This window comes from Podarcis gaigeae, assembly GCF_964106915.1.
Source record: "Podarcis gaigeae genome assembly, chromosome: 1".
In the NCBI taxonomy this organism is placed as follows: Eukaryota; Metazoa; Chordata; class Lepidosauria; order Squamata; family Lacertidae; genus Podarcis; species Podarcis gaigeae.
Window position 1 is genome coordinate 83,867,022 of NC_139678.1, and position 13,580 is coordinate 83,880,601.

At 40.4% G+C, this 13,580-nt stretch overlaps 1 long non-coding RNA gene across 2 annotated transcripts in view; it reads left to right on the top strand.

Annotated features, from left to right (window-relative positions):
• The window catches only part of LOC310839725, a 34,720-nt gene extending 22,098 nt beyond the window's left edge, over window positions 1–12,622 (top strand). The window contains exon 3 of one of the 2 annotated variants that reach the window (XR_014561607.1): window positions 12,329–12,622. This is a non-coding gene — a long non-coding RNA (uncharacterized lncRNA). Of the gene's footprint in view, window positions 1–992; window positions 1,857–12,328 lie in introns of those variants that run through there. The other variant, XR_014561608.1, reaches the window with a different exon arrangement.
• Window positions 12,623–13,580: the final 958 nt, after the last annotated feature.

Consider the following 13,580-nt stretch of genomic DNA (forward strand, 5'->3'; position numbering starts at 1 on the left):
TTTTTCTGGCTTAAGGGTGTTTAGGTCCTAAATTGGGAGTCTGGAAAGACAATGTGCTATACAGATGGAAAGCAGCATTAGGTACTTATGTGAGAGTTACATGTAAATGTTATTGGCCTTTCTGTAGCAACATTATTACTCCATGTAAATATTATCAAAGCGATGGAAGTTTGGGGAGTTTCTTTACGGCTGAGAGTGAAAACCTTTGTTTTCAGTGAGATTTCTCCTGTCACCCAAATACAACAATAACATGTTTCAGGTTAAGATAAGACATTTCAGAGAGATATATCTACATTGGTCTCTTGCAGCAAAAACAAGTAAGAGTCCTGTGGCACTTTTGGGACTAACAAATGGCCTAAGCTTTGTGGACTAAAAATAAGATTGTGTACAGTCTTTCATTTTGTGGTGTTTTTTTTTTTTAAGTTGAGTAGTAGTTTAAGATGGATTAGAAAATGTTTTTCTAACTCATGATACTATAACTCAGGGACATCTGCTAAAGCTGAATATTCGAAGATTCAGGAAGGACAAAATAGAATCCGTCTTAGTTAAATCTATGAAATTTGCTCCCATGAGATGTAGTGATGGACACCAATTTAGATGGACAAACTCATGAAGGCTAAAGCTATCAATGGCTTCTAGCTTTGATGGCTGTGTACTGCTTTCAGTATTAGAAGCAGTATTGCTTTGAAATACCTGTCTCTGAGGAGCACCAGTGAGGAAAGTACTGTTCTACTTAAGTCCTGCTTGTGGACTTCCCGTAGGCATATGGTTGGCTACTGTGAGAACAGGATGCTGGACTTTTGGCTCGTTCCCGTTCTTAGAAGAGGCAGGGGATCAGTTACAGGATCATCTTAAAGCATCTTAAAACACAGCTAGCCATGCATCCCCATCTTGTTCATTAAAATCTCTTCATCGGTACCTCTGCAATCTCTGAACAAGTTCTGAAAACCCCTTTAGCTCTGACCTGCTTGCCAGAAAATTTCCCTTTTCAGCTACTGCTGCTTACCCTCCTCTGTGAGAACAGGATGCTGGCTTAAATGGGCATTTGGCCTGATCCAGCAGGGCTTTTCTTGTGTTCTTAAGCTGAAAGAAATCTGGGGGAAACACAGGCAATGTGACAATAATTTTCATAACATATGCACAAAAGTGCCTTCATTTTCAACTCACGTATCCCATCTGAAGCAGATTTAGGTAAGCCTTTTAAAAAACAAAAACCTTAGGCTGCTGCGTTTTGTTTTGTTTTTTAAACCAGAGACTATTTGAGGAGAAAGGGGTTTTGTCAGTAGTTGTTCACTCCATGTTGGTAACTTCCCTATTTCACTGTTACTCTCATCACTCATTTTATAGCCCTTGGCTCTGTTTACAGCAACCGTTAAATGCTGCCCTAACTAGAGGAATTACTCATTCCCCCACAGGGTGTCCTACATCACTCCTTCCTTTATCAACAAGTGTCATTTATCTTCACAACATCTCATCTTGATTAGCTAATACGTTATAATGATGAAAATGCTCCTTTAATTTGGGGTCCCCTCCTTAAGATTCATGCCCTGATTAGTAGTAGTACTTACACAGCATTGTCTTGTGTTCAGCACTTGGAATTCCCTTACTACATCCTAGGATCTCAAACAGTGGAGCAAATGTCTTCGGGATTTATGCAGGAAGCCTGTGGAGAGGAGGCCAAGAGTTCCCTCACTACTTACATACACAGGTGCACAACCTTTAACATTCTTGTGTCCCATTTTGCAGACCCTCCTTTGTAGCTTTCTATAGAGTAGTACCTCAGTTTAAGAACAGTCCTGTTTAAGAAAGAGTCGGTTTACAAACTCCACAAAACCGGAAATAGTGTCTCGGTTTGCAAACTTACCTCGGTCTAAGAACGGAATCCGAATGATGGAAGGGCACTGGCAGTGGGAGGCCTCATTATGGAAACGATTTTGGTTTAAGAACGGACTTCCAGAATGGATTAAGTTTGTAAACCGAGGTACCACTGTATGTACATTTGTGTGCCCGAGGATTCCTATGAACAAGTTGTGAGCAAATTGTTGATAACTTTCTTGGAACCTTGCACGTCTTAACATATAAAGCGTCTGTGAGCCGTGAGTTATGCATCAGTGGGGAACAAACAGTTAGTCATCACAAAACTTCGCAGTCATGTGGGTTATGCACCTAGCAAGATAATTTGACTAGTCTTTCATTTCAACTATGGCCAAGGCAAGTTCCGTTTTTGCATACAAACAAGGCAGGTGTTCTTAAAAGGTAACAGCCTCAGCTCCTGCAACAAAAAGTATTTGCTCTGAGTACAATATTGATGTGGAATGAACAAACTACATCATGGAAAAGCTAGCATGAAATTACATAACGAAAACTAGGTGTGTGCAGACACACCTCAAAACAGGAGTGGGTGGGTGCGTTTTTATCTCCTGCCAGGCTTACTTCCACATTCATCTTGCAATTTAGGATGTGTTTGCTTCCTTTTCCAGTGCTGATTTAGGCTTCATGTCCTACTCTTTCTTTCTTTCCTCTCCCCCCCCCCCCCAATGTTAGCAGGGCTGTCCTTTTTTATGTTTTAAAGAACAACTTGTAGAGTTATGCAATTAAAAGCTCACTTGGTGCTTAAAATAAATAAATTAAAATCTGCTCTCATGAAAGGCGGTTGTTTCTTGGTGATAACATAGATACTAGCCTATCAGCCCTAGCCACCAAACACTTCTAAAGGAAACTCCTTGGATCTTGATCTTGAAGAAAGGCTTGTGTGCCTGATCAAAATGGTGTGAGTGCCCTTCTTTGGACTCCACTTGTTCTTAGGCACACCTGTTTACACCTGGTGTCATCTTAGTATATATTGATAAAGAGACAGAGGTAAATTGCACCAAATCTCTGCCATTGCCATTGAAGGTCTGAGCAGGCAAACGTATTTCAGAAGGAGGGTGCTTTTTATTAGATTTTTAAATGACATTTTGTGAGATCATGGGGATTCACAACTGTTAATGATTTGGCCCCAAAACAGTATTTCAGTTCTTTGAAAGGTGAATTTTAATCCCACTCTAGGAAGGCAGGTTCATTCCTCCAAAGAAGCCATAGCTCATCTGTAGAACACAGGGCACATATCCCAGCTCACTGTCTGGCACAACAAGTTCCGAGTAGCAGGCCTTGGACAGGCATTGCAGCAAGGTGAGCTGCTTGAGCCAATGGCATGATGAGACTGTGGTGAAGCAGCCATGAGATTTCTTCAGAATACTGTACATGTTGCTAGTCCCCAAAGTGGACTGAGCAACAGCATAGTAAGTGTGAAGAAAGTTGGATGGGGAACACATGCGTGACTGTTGAATCCACTACATGGATTCATCCGACCTACACAAATGCCAAATTAATCACGGAAATTAACATATAGGCAATTTTTCAATGGGTTTCTCAGTGTGATGGGAATCTAGAATTCCCTTTTGTATCCCAGGGTTGCTTCCATATTAGAGTGCTGCCAAGGCATTGCTTTTCCATAGTTAATTGGAAGGCAGCAGAATTAAATTAGCAGCTCTACACAAGGATTATATTATCCAGCAGTGCCCTTCTCCACGGCCAAGATCTTGCTATAATGTTTACTTAGAATTAAAGGTTCCCAGCAACATTAATTATAAGTGCAACCCTATGCTCAGAAGCCCCATTGAGTTTGATGGAACTTCTCAGATAAGTATTAGAGTTTTGCAATCCAGGTTTCCTGTTTGAAGGTTTTGCTTGTTCCATGACTTTCTGAGGACTGGTAATAAATGACCCTTCAGTAGCCAAGTTCTGTTTCTGTATGGAGCGAGAAGCATTATTTACTTAAGCCATCATTCTTTTGCTTCCATATATGCAAAATACTATTTCAATTAAAGATTGGGAGGGGGAGTATTTTAGTAACTCTTGTTACCTTCTAAACTCCTGAAATGGAAGAAGTAAAAGGAAATTTGGTGCTAATTGCCCATCTTCAATCAACAGGAAGCCATAAAACAGGTAGAACTTGCAAACAAAATTTTTTAATGAAAAGTACAGAAGCTCATTTTTTAAAAAACTGCCACATGTCATCCTCCCCCCGGCCATCCATGAACTGACAGCAGAAAATACTGAAATGCAGTGAGCTAATAAAAGATGTATGGATGTTCCATAAAAAATCTAATGAAAAGGTTAAGTGGGGAAGTAGTCTCTGATCTGTGGTGGTTTTAGAACCTTAATCTATATAGTGACCATTGCTTTTTCCTGAATCTTGCATTCTTCTCATTGATCCTATCAACTAAGCATATCAAAATATCATGTATTCCTACTGTGGCCAAAGAAATAAGACAATGCCTTTATTAATCTATTCATTGTTACCCATGTGTTTTAACCTTTCTTGGAAACAATTATACATACCAGACAAGATGTTGAATTCCTAGAGACCACCCACTCCACTGGATACCATCTTCATTTATAATATACAATAGAGATGGAGAACTTGTGACCCACCCTCCAAGGTGTTGTGGGACTCACCCCCAGGCAGCGTGGCCAAAAAGATGGGAGTTGTAATCTATAGGAGGGTCACAGGCTCCCCATCCCTGATATACAACGAGAATGGTAACCAACCTCCATAGAGACATTTTGGCAAAGGAGTTGCTGCAGTCAGTCCTAAGTTAATTGGGAATCGGTCAGTTGTGATGAAACCAACATAAGAATAGGACAATGGCAATACGGCATTGGCAACCAACCACTTATTTCAACTGGAAACAGCCATTAAAAAGGGGGCAGTTTTACATCATGATGTGATCTGCCTACACAAACCTCTTCTTCACATTGCTGCCAGTCCGATTTTAGCTGACACTGTCTAGGATACAATTTGGATAAGATAGTTTCAGCCATCTTAGCCTAATAACAACAGTACCTAGAATTTATAGGGTGTGTCTCAAGCACTTTACATCTCAACAGTTTTTACAGCCATCTGATAAAGCAGTTCAGTAGTATGATATCGCTGAGGAAAGAGACACAATGGCTTGCAACTTTGGGTGGCTGCTCCCCCTAAAAAAAAGTTCAAGTTCCGGCACCTCTTTTTCTAGGCAAAAAAAGCCCTGGATTCTACCCTACACAGCCAGCAGGAGGAATCCTGCAAACAGCAAGATACTCCCTGCTTGTTGGCACTGCAGCACCCCCTGGCGGTCAGGAAACACACCTCTGTGTGGATTTCCCTCAGACTTCCCATCCGATTGCTGGCTCGCTCAGAGTGCAGACAACTTGGCAATCTCTTCTGCCAAGTTCTTAAAAGTCTCTGCTAAGCATGCATAAGCTGCAATGTTTTGGAGGCTTCCAATCTGGCCAAATGTGGGCAGATTTTCCTGAGGCCGACAAAAGCAAGGCTCTTGCGTAACACCAAAGTGAGACCTGTCTGTTGCCAAATTTCAAGTCCTTGCTCCAAAGCACAGAGGTGCTGGAATTTCTCAATGAAAACGTCGGAAGAACTAGGCTTGGGGTTTTTTAAAAAACAAAAAAAAACACACACATGCATTTTGTGCCTCGGGCTCATCATTCCCATTATGACTGCAACTTTTTCTTTTTAAAAAATCAGCCCAAGGGAAACACTGGTGACTGCACAGCTTTTGCACTGATGGTTATAATTGGGCAAAGATATGAGGAACTGGAAATGGTCTTATAGCGGAAAGTTAAGCAACCTCAATAGACGTCATTGGCAGCTTCAGTTTGAATGAAAGCCGAGTTGGAACATCTAATGTTACAGTTATCCAAACTCTTTTTTTAATGGTTTGCCCCCTCATTTCTATGGTTACTATATACAAGATCCCCAAATCTTGGCAACATAACATCTGTATGGTGCAAATCAAGTTTGTATACTCTGTGTATCAAGTTTACCACCTAGTTAACCTGTCTGAATAACTTTCAGCAGGTTATCTCTTGTTCTCTTTCATATTGCCAGAAGCAGCAAAGGAAAGGGCAGTGTGCTGTGATAGCTAGTGAGCTAGCTTTGGAATGTTCTTATCCCTACTTGGCTTTAAAGCTTTGAGCGACATGTTCTCATCACTGACAGGATGGTTGTTAGAGAAAGCAAAGGAATAAGAAAGCATGTAATAAATCCATTAATTATAAGAAAAAGCAGAATGAAATAGCTTATCTAATTTTCACTGACAAAGAAAAGGAGCTTCTCACATCAGTCCTTTCTTTTCTTCAAAATTCTCATTACCCCCCACCCTTTCTCCCTGTGCATTTAAAAGTACGAAGGACTCATCCACACGGGAGCTTAATTTAGATATGAAGCTGCTTGTGCATCTTTTTTGTGGCATTCACACAACATCCTCCTCACCCTGCTAAATTCAGATTTTCTGATCCGCAGATAATCTAATAAGAGAAGAAAATCCAGTAAGAAATTGCAAGTTGTCCAACTGTGGACACACAAAAACACGTTATGTGAGCAGGTTTTTTTACAGGTGTGCTGGCATTTTGCTGTGTGTCAACCCTGTTGTTGTTTTTTTGCCTACTATGCAAATTTTTCAGTGTGTTCAGTTCTAGAATAATATTTATGACTGTAGAGAATAGCATTGACATTGGCTTTCCATCTCATCAATAAATGCTATTTTGCCCCATAACCACTACTCCTGGAAAAATTTGAATACTTATTACTTACATACTTTTACTCAGAAAAAGTTGCACTTGCTTCAGTGGGATTTGGTTCTGAATTAGAGTACAATCCTTAGTATTTAAATAAGTGATCCTGCTTCTTATGTTTGCATGTATATATGCTCATCTATAAGCAGACATAATTCTACAGCACAAAAGGTATGTGAGTTGCACAGTCAAAGATTTTGACTATCTCTCTTAGCCTCTCTTTTCCCAAGTTGATCCCAAGTACTCAGAGGAAGTACGAAGTTTTAAAGTAATGGGTGCAGATTGCCCCCTACTGTCCAAGGAAAGAGGGGAAAACAACAGAAACTTCATACCAAAAAGCCTTCCAATTAAGAAGTAGCCAATAAAGGATGCTTCCAGACTGTCACTATTTTGGAGTGGAATTCAGTCACATACCAGCAAATTCATTTTTTAAAAAAATAATATTTATTGAGATTTCAAAAAATTACAAAAAATAAAGAAAAAAAGAACAGAAAAACAGAAAAGTAAAAACAATTTAAAAAAACAAGTCAATCTTTCCATGTCTTATCTTTCATTTGCTTGTTTCCTTGACCTCCTCACACCTCCCTTTTTTGTATTCTAGTTCAATTAGTTATTTCAGCAAATCCTTTCCATCTTTGTTTTTATCTTAATAATTTATCTTAATATATTGTAACTTTACATTCTCACCCATTAACAATCCATTTTTACTTAATCCTTTATAACGTTACTGCTAAAACCACATAACTTCATTCCAGCAAATTCAGACTGGACTTTGCAATAAGGAAAGTGATGGTGAAATGCAATGGAAAGTGTGGAATAATGCTTGATACAACATTATCTAACCTCCCTGCAAACAAATCAATATGAATGCTCATTAAATAGCCCCTGTCGTCAAATCTCCCCACAAACAAATCAGGATAAATAATAAACAGGTCATCAGAAGCACCCCAATACATTTTTAAATAAGAATAGAATGGACAATCATTTTGATCTGAAAGCGGTCTAGTAGCATATACCTTGTAGCCAATCAAATTGACAAAAGTAATTACAGTCGTACCTTGGAAGTCAAACAGCCTAGTTCTCAAACATTTTGGCTCCCGAACTATCAAAACCCAGAAGTGACTGTTCTGGTTTTTGAACCTGCTTTTGGAAGCTGAACATCCATGGGGCTTCCACAGCTTCCAATTGGCTGAAGGAGCTTCCTGAAGCCAATCAAAAGCTGTGCTTTGGTTTTGGAAGTCGAACGGACTTCCGAAACAGATTCCATTTGACTTCCAAGATACAACTGTATTTATAGCCTGTTCTACAATTGCACTCGGAGCAGCCCTCATTAAAAAATATCATGCAAGTGCATTTTGAAACAATTTAAAATTAAAAGCAGAAAATACAAACCAACTTTAAAAACAAAACAAAACCCTAAGTTAGTGTAGATCAGTTAGGAATATTTTATTGTGTGCAGCCAATGACCATTACAATGAAACTCACAAAAAGCAAACAATCCTATCTAAGAGTAAGTTCTTAAAACATACAGTTCTCATAATCATTTAGATTAAAACAATCACCTTGGCAGTTAAGATTGTGTTGGGTCAAAAATGTAGCCCATAAGTTTCTCATTGCTAGTAAATGAAAAGCTGTAGTAGAAAACAAAATGAACTACTCAGCCAGCAACCATCTTATTTTGCAGAGAAGTTTTTAATTGGTCGACTACAAGCTACCTTTTCAGCTCCTGTCTAAAGGAGCTTAGAGAAGAGACCAAGCAGATCTCAACTGCAAGGGCATTCTGGAGCCAATCCCTTTCTTTATGCCATGACTATAGAATAAGTTCAGATTGACACACAAACCTATTCACAGTATATATACTCATCTGAAAATGTATTTGCTGGGGTTATAACATTTCTATCGGAAATTTGCCAAATTTACAATAAATTGTTGATGTCTTTACAAGTCTTCAGGTCATCTCTTGAAGTGGGTCAAATCACAAATAAGGAACGCAGAGCCCTCCAGTTGTTGCTGGACTACAATTCCCATCATCCTTGGCCACTGACCTTGGTGGCTGAAGCTGAAATGCTACAGGTTCACAGTCCTTGTTCTAAAGGATATGTTTGTTTTGTGCTGTAGTTAATAAAGATGAATACATTGTTTTCTTTTAGAGGAGGGATTGGGAACCTGAAGCCCTCCAGAAATTGTCAGACTCCCAACTCCCAACAGCCCCATTGCACAAACTGGTTTCACATGATGTTGGATATCTCCTATTATTCAGAACTTTAAACTATGACACTCAGGCTGTGTACACACTAACCCATTTCTAGAAAAATAATAATAATATAGATTTCCTCTCTAGAATTGTTCATGATCATCCTCAACATGTTGCTTTCAATCTAGATTGATTCTAGATCCTGCCATCCAGAAGAGTCGGTGTGGTTACCTGAAAAATCCTCCCCTTGATTATTCCCTGCACATACCCCACATGAATGAAGAAAGAAATGGTGACTGTGATCTTTGTATACAGCCCCCCCCCCCCAAAAAAAGCATCATTGGACAAGTGTAGATACACTTCTGCATTTCTGGGACCACCTACATCTGTTTTCAAGTGGACACATATCTGCAGTGAGCTTTTATTTTCAAAATGAAATCAGTTTCCCAAGAAGGGCTTTTTTGAGGCAGAAAAATATATAGATCTGGACTGTGTGTGAACTATGTAAAAAAACAACAACAAGGTACTCACCTTAGACAACCAAGTTAAGTAAAGATCTGTGTGACAGACCTTGACTATTCCAAACAATTTATGCAGAAAGCATAGTTGACAGCTACAAAAGAACGGAAGACACAGTTACTTGAGCATGGACAGAGAAGGATAAGAAAAATAAAGCCTAACATTCAACATAAATATCTTTCTAACATGTAGTACACATAAATATTGGCATCACCTATATGATGTACCAGCTAGCCAGAACAAACAGACCGTGGCCTATAAGACAATGAAAAACAGAGACTTTTTCGACTGTAATACTTCCTTAAGTAAACAAAATGAAGGACCAAATGTTTTTTTCAGGACTGATCCCCCCTCCAAAGTGTTTTCCTTTGTAAATACTGTGGATTTTACCCACCTATGTACCATCAATGTAACTTGTCCCCCACTTCCCAAGTAAGGCTGAAAGAACAGCTTCAGGGGAAGCCATTTCTATTGCGGCACAAAGTGGCAGGGGGAGGTTAACCCCCCCTTCATCTAGTACCATTGTCTAAATCTAGACCTCGCCCCAAAGAGCTGCTTGTAAAGAAAGATTAAGGAGAGGGAAAAGAGCCAATCATGGATTTCCCATGTCAAGTCTGTTTGGGCACTCACAATAATTACTTTGGGCGCTCCCAGCAGACTTCTGATTTGTTTCGAGAAACCAAAAATCATCAACCACAAATTTCTTTTAAAGCTCCCCTGAGTTTCAGAAAGTGTTTGCTATGCAGTATTGGGAGCAGCTGCTGGAGAAACACAAGACCAAAGCCCCCACTGGGCAACCAGAGTTATTCACAGGGTTCCCTGGACTGTGGCCAACTCAGTTTAACAGCCTGATTCATAATGCATTTATTTAAGACAAAATACTTGGATTTATTAATCCCATTGTGTAACTGGGACTCAGTCAGGTTAAATCCAAAGAATTCAGCTTGCCTTGATTGTGGACTACTGTTAGTATTAGAGGGCAATTAAGTTTCAGATGCTTTAGAGATATTTCTGGCCTTGATTATTGTAGACCACTAATTGTCCAGGCTGAGCAGTCGGGAAAGTTGGATTTTTGCAACTGGTTTTTATTGAAGAGGTTTATTTTTACTAATGTATATACCCTGTAGTTGATTAAATTGGGCCTGGATGCAATGAGGTCATAGGTTTACCTTTCCGTTCTGTTTTGCAGTATCCGGGTGCCAAGTTTATCCCCAGGTGCTCACTTAAAGCAGGCAAATATTGCCCTCTTCTGTTTTTTAAAATATATATATGTGTCAGTTTCTGCTGCCAAGAGATTTTTGTTTTAGAAAGGAAATCTATTTGAATTTTATGGATTTTTAGGTATGGGTTCAGGGATGCTATTGTTTGTTTCTAGGGAGTGAAAAGGGGGAGGAAAGGGTCAATTTTCAGCAAAGACTGAAGGTGCTGCTTTTGAGGTTGTTTAAAGCTAAAATGTAAAATGTGTTTGTTTTTAGGGGTTTTTTTCTTCCCATGTTTTATAGCACACGTTAATTACTGTAAAAGTAACAAGAAACAGGCAACCACTGAAGCAAAGCAAATTTACATCTTTTAGCATGCAGATGCAGTACTGGACACAATATAATTCAGAATACAAAAAATAAAGTTACAGCAATTTCCCAAACAGCACTGTCATGCAATGAAACTATGGTAATAAAGTGGTGGTACCTTGGGTTAAGAACTTAATTCGTTCTGGAGGTCTGTTCTTAACCTGAAACTGTTCTTAACCTGAGGTACCACTTTAGCTAATGGGGCCTCCCGCTGCCGCCGCGCCACTGCTACATTATTTCTGTTCTCATCCTGAAGCAAGGTTCTTAACCCGAGGTACTATTTCTGGGTTAGCGGAGTCTGTAACCTGAAGCGTCTGCTACCCAAGGTACCACTGTATTGAAACGTTGAATACTGCTGCTAATACTTGAGCTAAGAAAAAAGAAGCTTGAATGCAATCCTTTGTATGTATTTTTAGAAGGGACTTTCTGCCAAAGAAATGTTCATAGGATTGCAACCTTAATCTCTCTCTCAGTCCCACTTGCCCTCATAAACCTTATTTGAACAAAACACTGTCATAGTTTCAAGTTCAGATGTATCTTAATTTCAGGTGGTCACATGGATTTCCTTGTAACTTTATACATGGTGGTCCTTATACATCTTATTCACTTAAGGGTTGTATAATGAGAACTAATGTGAAGATGTGGTTATAATGTTGGACTAAGGCCTGGGAAATCAGGGTTCTAGTCCTCACCTTGGGCCAGTCACTGTATCTCAGTCTAACATACCTCACAGAGTTGGTTGTGATGATAAAATGGGTAGAGGGAAAAGCATGTACGCCACTTTTTGCTCCTTGGAGGAAAGGTGGGATATAAATGTAATAAATAACAGAACTAAGAGCGCTTCAGGACAGAAAGGAAGTAAGATCTTGCCTCTAATTTAGAGCCACCTAGTGCTTTGTCTTTGACCAAACTGCGGGAGGCAGTGGAAGACAGGAGTTCCTGGCGTGCTCTGGTCCATGGGGTCACGAAGAGTCGGACATGACTAAACAACAAAGTGCTTTGTCTTTATGAAGCTAGGGATAATGTCAATAAATAAATAAGCAACTGTATGAGGAAGTCTGGCTGTCTCCAAACTGTATTTTATAGGAAGGCTGCAAGTGCATACCACAATATCAAGCTTACACGTTTAAACGGGATTTAAGGACTTGCTTGCCCTAACACAACCAATCCACCTTTTAAAAAAATCAAGTTCTTGATGTTTAGAAAACGATAGGGAAATGCAGTGTGAGATGAACAAATTACAGGAAGACGTCTAAGCACCCCACAAGCAAATGAGTATGAATGCGGATTGTCATGTAGTAGCCCCACAAACATATCAGAATGAATGCTCAATTAAGACTGGATATAATAGAACCCCCACATTAGTTTTGTGTAAAGCAAATCAGGATGAATGCTCAGTCATCTCCAGGGGTTGTTTTGTTATTTATTCCAGATTTCTTCTGCAGCTGTGTTAGAGATGAAATAGTTCTACCTATGCTACCCTTTCTACGTGACATTTCATCGAAGTGTACTAGCATACAAATAGCTGGGACCCAAATACCTAAAGAAAGATGTGCATCCTTTCTGATGCTGGAGGCCCAGACCATGCAAAACATTATAGGTCAGAATCAGCCCCTGGATTCATGCATGCGACAACGACCGTGAGAGTTCTAATAGCACAAGGATGGAAGACTGAAGAAACCCCAACTAAAGAATCATGGCAAGAAAAATTGAGGGACTATGCGGACCTGGCAAAATATATAAACTGGGGGACAAGGACAAGGATAACTGTGACTTTAAAGATGAATGGGAACCCTTTACAAAGTATTTGAAGACGCAACAAAGCGAACTGGACTCCTTGGCTGGCTTTGAATAAACATTCACAAACTTATATTGATGACAATCAGCTAAATAGTTTGAGGATCTATACAACTGTGTAACGTGCAGAAAACAGCATTCTTAGAGAAATCCAAGACTGGAACTAAGGAAACCCGGGTTTTGTATGGGAGGGTGGGAGGAAAAATGGGGGAGGGGGAATAAGGATATGTTTCTAGATATGTTTTAATTTTGAATAAAAAAATTTAAAAAAAAAAATCAGCCTCTGGAACTGGGCTTGGAAGCCCAAGCGCAAACGGCAGACGAGAGTCGAGGGCGCAATAGTTCCCGAAGAGTCCGCACTGTCAAGCACAGCCTATGAATGCTCGGCTGTCTTAAAGGCCCTCCCGGTCCAACGTGGCAGGAAAACACAACCACGAAGGGCAAGAACAACTTCTAGCTCTGGGAGCTTAGCGGTGTGGCCTCTTCTCTCCTGGCAAACCAGGTCCCTGACGTCCGTCTGCCCCGTTAAGAACGTAAGCTCGACGGGTGACAAAAGAGCGAGAAGGACAACTCGGTGCAGCGCGGCAGGAAAGCGACAGAAACGCATTTGGACTGCAAGGAAAGCTCCGTATGTAAGCCGCCTCCTCACACCAAGCGCCCCCACCCGGCTGCATTAACTGATGTAGGAGCGCATCGTTGCTCCGGCATCGCTTTAACATAGCGCGTGCGCAGTTGCGCTCGTCTCCATTCCTCCCGCCTTCCTAGAAGAAGGCGGTGCGAGAGGCTGAAGGGAGGGCGGGGCTTCCAGAGGATCCTACGCGAGAGCCCAGCCCCACCTTCGCCGACTGGGAGGAGCGTGAGCTTGCTTCCTCCGCTGTTGTTGGATC